Source organism: Pleuronectes platessa, chromosome 3 (genome assembly GCF_947347685.1).
Source record: "Pleuronectes platessa chromosome 3, fPlePla1.1, whole genome shotgun sequence".
In the NCBI taxonomy this organism is placed as follows: domain Eukaryota; kingdom Metazoa; phylum Chordata; class Actinopteri; order Pleuronectiformes; family Pleuronectidae; genus Pleuronectes; species Pleuronectes platessa.
The window spans coordinates 30,809,236-30,815,678 of record NC_070628.1 but is presented as its reverse complement, the minus strand read 5'-3'; the positions used below and the strand labels follow the sequence as shown (position 1 = coordinate 30,815,678).

At 40.7% G+C, this 6,443-nt stretch overlaps 1 long non-coding RNA gene across 1 annotated transcript; it reads right to left on the bottom strand.

The window, feature by feature from the left end:
- Positions 1–242: 242 nt before the first annotated feature.
- Positions 243–2,135, bottom strand: LOC128437113 (uncharacterized). The gene is made up of 3 exons (XR_008338165.1): positions 2,015–2,135; positions 1,302–1,384; positions 243–1,048 (listed from the first exon to the last, which is right to left on the bottom strand). It is a non-coding gene; the product is annotated as an uncharacterized LOC128437113 (long non-coding RNA).
- Between the last annotated feature and the right edge of the window lie 4,308 nt (positions 2,136–6,443).

Below are 6,443 nucleotides of genomic sequence, written 5' to 3'. Positions count from 1 at the left end.
TTTCAATTTCAATAGGTCCTCTCACCGAAATCGGTGCTCGGGCCCTAACTATGGCTACGTTGTAGCACTAACGGGCCCGAGCACAGGCAATTTCTAGTCTGTTGCGGTCGATGAAGAGAGAACGTTCGATGACCAAGCGCTAGTCTCCGCATTGCATGCGTTTGCGCTCTGCGGCAAGGATGATCGCTCCACTTCCTGTAGCCAGCCGCTGGTGCTGAACAAGAGGTAAGTAACCTTCAAACTATACAACATAACCTATTGCTTTATCTATCATCATATGCTTACATGCCTCAAGTTTTGTGTAATATGTAATTGTTATAAAAGTTACCGTTTATTTATCACGTCTAATGAACAGATTGAAGCAAGTTAACTCCACAGTCTTGTTTTGGTTGTGACTTTATTTATTTTTTTAATAAGTTACTATCAATACGCTACACGTGTACGTTGCATGTGATAGTAACTATGTTTCACCAATATTCTGATACAGGCTGGTATATCCACCATTACTATTTTCACATCGTTTATTTAGTCTGTCATGGAGTTGTCGAGTGAATTAGACAGTATAGATAAGATTATAATGTCCACAAATCAGTGTTGTAAACAGTTCTCACATTAATTATATAATTATGTTTTCACACTGAGGGAAGTGGAGAGACTTGATGTGGACTGTTATCAACAGCTCTGTGGGAGATCATCACCTTGAATATTACAGATGAGGTAGAAAGACATTTTATCTATGTATACAATGTTGTATTTCTTTCTCACGTTTTATCAAAAGCGATTTAAAGTATGTGCATTTAACCATTAGGATACAAACCCAGACCCCAGTACATTGGTTCTATCTGAAATATGTGGTGCTTCATACACAACACAAAACATTCATAACAGTGCGCTTCTGCTCCTCATTAATGCAGCTCCTGATGTCCTCAGTTGCAACATGGTGGAGATCTGCAGCTTTATGCTGGTCAACCCAGTGTTTAATATTTCTGCTTTGCCATAAGAGACAGAACATGGTCATCACAGCTGTGTCCTTCAGGCTCGTCTGTCCCTAATAAAATGATAGGAAACATAAAATATATCATTATTGTACAGGAAGTGTTACTTTTGAACAAGTGTGTATTCTCATTTTCTGTGGAAATTCAACTATGTATTTGAATATGCTTTTGGATTAAAACGTGCACTAACATGACAATAAATGTACAGTATGGAGTTATTTCACATTAAAAGTATTGCATTATAATTTAATACATTATGTATTATGTGCAATACTTTGTTTGTAAGTAATGAAAACAGGTCTGTACCTGGAGTCAGTGTTCAGTGTGGTTGGATTCAAGTTGTGTGTCAAGTTGGACCTTCTACAGGTACTTAAAACCAATACACAGATCTGTAAAGTCATACATGGGCCAGGTAAAATAATTAACAGACTTTTACATGGGAAAAATAAAATATTAATTCAAAGTTAATCAGATCATAATCATTTCAGCTTAGGAAATAGGTAGTGCATATAAGCCTACAACTCTGTATGACACTGTCTGTTCTAGTAAAGTTACAAGGCTATGATTTACTCATATTTAACAAAAGAATTCAGTGAAGTCTGTCTGAGATCAACGATTTAAAGAGTGAAGGTGGCAGACACGGTTACTTTTCACTGTAACACGTTACAACACTACTCTGAAGAAAGAGCTTTAGGACACGTAATGCTCCTTTGAACAGCTGCTCTTGCACTCCAGATGTGACTTTAAACACTCAGGTTTCAGTTAGCTTAGCTAGCCCGCTAGCGAAGCTAGCTTACAAGCCGACACACAGTCTCCTGTCTCAGAGTCATCCTCATAAAGTAACGCTTGTCTCTGCTTTGTGGACCTGCGTTCATGGTTGTGTGTCAGTAACAGCTGGCATTCGCATCTAACCCGATCGCAGCTGGTATGTAGCGTCCGGATTAGCGCTACTAAGCTAGCACGCCTGATTCAAAGGCACCCTGCGAATACATCTAAATAAAATACTCTACGTGACTTACCACAGAGCGCAGACGTCTTTGACGTGTCCCTCAGGAGAACAAGCAGAACTTCAAACCGTGTTTCTCATACGATATGGGAGTGGAAGCCGCGGACAGTCTGATGAGGCGTGTGCTGCTCACTCTATTGAGCTGAAACCGCAGCATGGCACCAGGAAGTGGGCGCGCGTCCCTGTGACGTCACGTGAATTTCAAACATCTATATCGCTTAAACGAGGGAGTTAAAATAAAATACACCCCCCTCAGAGTTGTCATGAAGGAAGAACTTGGCGATTGAGACTAAAACCAAAGTTTGAGCAATGCTGTAAAAGGTTTAATTCTCCTCTAAAGTTGGCCACCCTGTAAACACAGTCTGTTAATGCATAGATAACACAAAGCATGGTCTGACACTGCCATCTAGTGACTAAATATTGCAGCACATCTGCCAGATATAGATGTTTTCATTCCTCAAACTGGAAGCCACACCACGGTCACACAGTATTATGAAAAGTTGCAATTTCGTTAACTTTAGATCTTCATCTTGTTTTGAACACATGCATCAATTTTTTACGTTGATTTAATGAAGGCCCTACGAGTAGTGAATCAAACTGTAACACATAGAAAAACAAGACATTTGCTGTTGCCACCAGGGGACGCTGTGATTTTAAGTCACGATTTCTGTACCGATGTCTTCAAGTCGCGACTCTTGTGTTATGTGTATAGTTTGGACTCGATTGGACAAAATATGTCCAAGATACAGGAGCCCGTGTTTTGATGGCGTTTAATCAAACTTTGAGGCCACACCACGGTCAGACGGTTTTGCTAAAACTTAATCCTTCAATAACTTTAGATCTCCATTTTGTTGTGATGACGATCGTCTAAATTGTAAGTTGATTTGATGAAAGCTGTAGGAGGAGTACTTAAAACAAAAAATATCGAATATGACCAAAATGGCCACTAAAGTCAAACTGGCGGGCTTCCTGTTGCGTTATTCATAATGCACTGATGGACTTTTTTGTGCATCTAGTCATGATACACAATAGTCTTTGTTTTTTTTGAAGATCGGTGAATGCTAAATGAGGGGCTCTCCGTTGGTGGCGCTGTTGAGCCATTTTGCCACGCCCATTTCCAAATACCCCAGAATACGTAAATTTTCACGACTTTCTAACTTACTGCAAACTTTTACAACTTTTTGAGCATGGTAAAGCCCTCAAAAAGCCAATTCATTAACGACACAGCAAAATAATAATAATAATAAGAATAATAATAATCATTTCAATTTCAATAGGTCCTCTCACCGATTTCGGTGCTCGGGCCCTAATAATAATAATCATTTCAATTTCAATAGGTCCTCTCACCGATTTCGGTGCTCGGGCCCTAACTAGGGCTACGTTGTAGCACTAACGGGCCCGAGCACAGGCAATTTCAAGTCTGTTGCGGTCGGGGAAGAGAGAGCGATCGATGACCAAGCGCACGTCTCTGCCTTGCGTGCGTTTTAAGCTCTGCAGCAAGAATAAACGCTTCACTTCCTGTAGCCAGCAGGTGGCGCTATGATTTTAAGTCATGGTGTCTTTGTAGATGTCATCAGGTCGCGACTCTTGTCTTACATGTCTAGTTTGGAGTCGATGGGACCAAATATGTCTAAGATATAGAAGCTTGTGTTTTCATGGCGTTCATCACACTTTGCCGCCACGCCACGGTCAGACGGTGTGTCAGAAAGTTGTTTCTTTGATAACTTTTTATTTCCATATTGTTGTGATGACACTCATCTAAATTTTTTGTTGATCTGATGAAAGCTCTCCGAGAAGTACATAAAAATAGAACATGTACCAAAAACAAGACATTTCCTGCTGCCACCAGGGGGCGCTGTCATTTTAAGTCAAGATTTTTGTGTTGTTGTCTTCAGGTCGCGACTCTTGTCTTACATGTGTAGTTTGGAGTCCATGGAACCAAATATGTCTGAGATATAGAAGCTCGTGTTTTGATGGCGTTTCGTCACACTTTGACGCCCCGCCACACTCAGACGGTGTGGCGAAAAGTTTTTTCTTTGATAACTTTAGATCTTCATTTTGTTGTGATGACAGTCGTCTAAATTTTAAGTTGATCTGATGAAAGCTCTACGAGAAGTGCATTAAAGTAAAAAATTATGGAATATGACCAAAATAGTCACTAAATCAAAAATGGCGGGCTTCCTGTTGCGTTTTTCATAATGCTCCAAGAGGCTTTTTTGTACATCTGGTGATGATACACAACTGTCTTCAATTTCGTGAGGATCAGTGAATGCTAAATGAGGTGCATCTCCGTAAATGAGGGGCTCTCCGTTGGTGGCGCTGTTGAGCCATTTTGCCACGCCCATTTCCAAATACCCCAGAATACGTACATTTTCACGACTTTCTAACTTACTGCAAACTTTTACAACTTTTTGAGCATGGTAAAGCCCTCAAAAAGCCAATTCATTAACGACACAGCAAAATAATAATAATAATAATAATAAGAATAATAATAATCATTTCAATTTCAATAGGTCCTCTCACCGATTTCGGCGCTCGGGCCCTAATAATAATCTTTTCAATTTCAATAGGTCCTCTCACCGATTTCGGTGCTCGGGCCCTAATAATCATTTCAATTTCAATAGGGCCTCCCACCGATTCCGTAATCATTTCAATTTCAATAGGGCCTCCCTTCGATTTCGGTGCTCGGGCCCTAATTAGTGTGACATTAAGAGTTCGTCCACTGTTCCTGAGAGACTCCAGCATGGTGTTGGATCCTTCCGTTAGTACACCAAGATATACATGTTATTAAACTGCAGAGAACTACATTGTTAATTTCCACAGGTTAATATTGTCTCAGATCAAATACAGCCATTGTGCACTTACAATGATGATGTAAACATTTGAACACCATTATTGTGGGTCAAAACCTCTGCTTACGGCTTTTACTCACTACAACCTAAATATTGTGTCACCACAGGGGCGAAAGACATGTCCTCCTTCTCAGCCGTCATTTCACTTATACTTTTTTAACTATGCATTGAGCAATTGTACAGTACAAAGTTCCTGCAGGGATCAACAATCGTGTACAGAGTACTTGAAAGCCATACTTGAGTAAAAGTACATATATCTTACCTGAAAGTGACTCCGGTTAAAGTAAATGTCACCCGTAAGAAAATGACTTGAGTAAAAGTCTTAAAGTAGCTGATATTAAATGTACTTAAGTATCAAACGTATCTGGTGTTGAAATGTACTTAAAGGGGACATATTATGCCCATTTCACCACAGTTGATATGGTTCCTTTGGGTCTTAATGAAATGTCTGTAAAAAATGTTGGTCAAAATACCACAAGGATAATTTAAAACAGCACCCTTTTTACCCTGTCTAAAACAGCCTTCCTCAGATTGACCTGTTTTGAGTGCCCCGCCCCCCCTCTCACTGCCCCGCCCCAGACACACACAGACACACACACACATCTTAAATTTCCCCATAGCATATTTAAGGTTGTAAAATCATTTTAAGTCACTGTCCTACACATATATTTCTGTATCCGTTTGTTGTGTTTCTTCATTGAAGCTACAATTTTCAAACTACTACACCTTCTGATAAAGATGTACATTATTTAAATACATGCATTAGATATGTGTGTAAACACTATAATTGTATGTGTATATTCATTCATACAGGGCATATATTCTGAGCGCGCACACAGACACAAACACACACACACATCCAGTTTCACGTCTTAAATCTCCCCTTAGCATATTTAAGGTTGTTAAAATCATTTTAAGTCACTGTCCTACAGACATATTTCTGTATCTGTTTGTTGTGTTTCTTCATTGAAGCTACAATTTTCAAACTACTACACCTTCTGATAAAGATGTACATTATTTAAATACATGCATTTGATATGTGTGTATACACTATATAATTTTATGTGTATATTTATTCATACAGGGCATATATTCTGAGCACGCACACACACACACACAGACACACACAGACAAAGGGATCGTGGGGGGCTACAGCTTTGGAGGCTAACACTGCTGCAACTTTTGCGGCGAAATGCACTTAAAACCCCGGGTATGAGTTTATTTTAAAGCGAGCGACGGAGGCGGCAACAAGCTGCTGGTGACCGTCACCGGTTCGTGCAGCTCGGGGTGCGTGGAGCAAATCTGTACGGGCCACAAAAGTTATAAGGCGCTGCTCTCTCCTCCCCTCCTCCGCTTCGCCGCCCGGGCATCACAGGAGAGGCTGTCCGCTGAGCGCGGGTACAATGCAGCCGGAGACCGGGGGGGTCCTGGAGCACGTTCCGGTGCTATTTTCTAACAAAGACAGACACACACAGAAGCTACGACTCGGGTAAGCCTCCGAGTGCATTGTTTTCTATGTATACCTGCTGCATGCACGGGGCGCCAGACACACACACACAAGCTATGACTACGAGAGCATTGTTCCTCCAC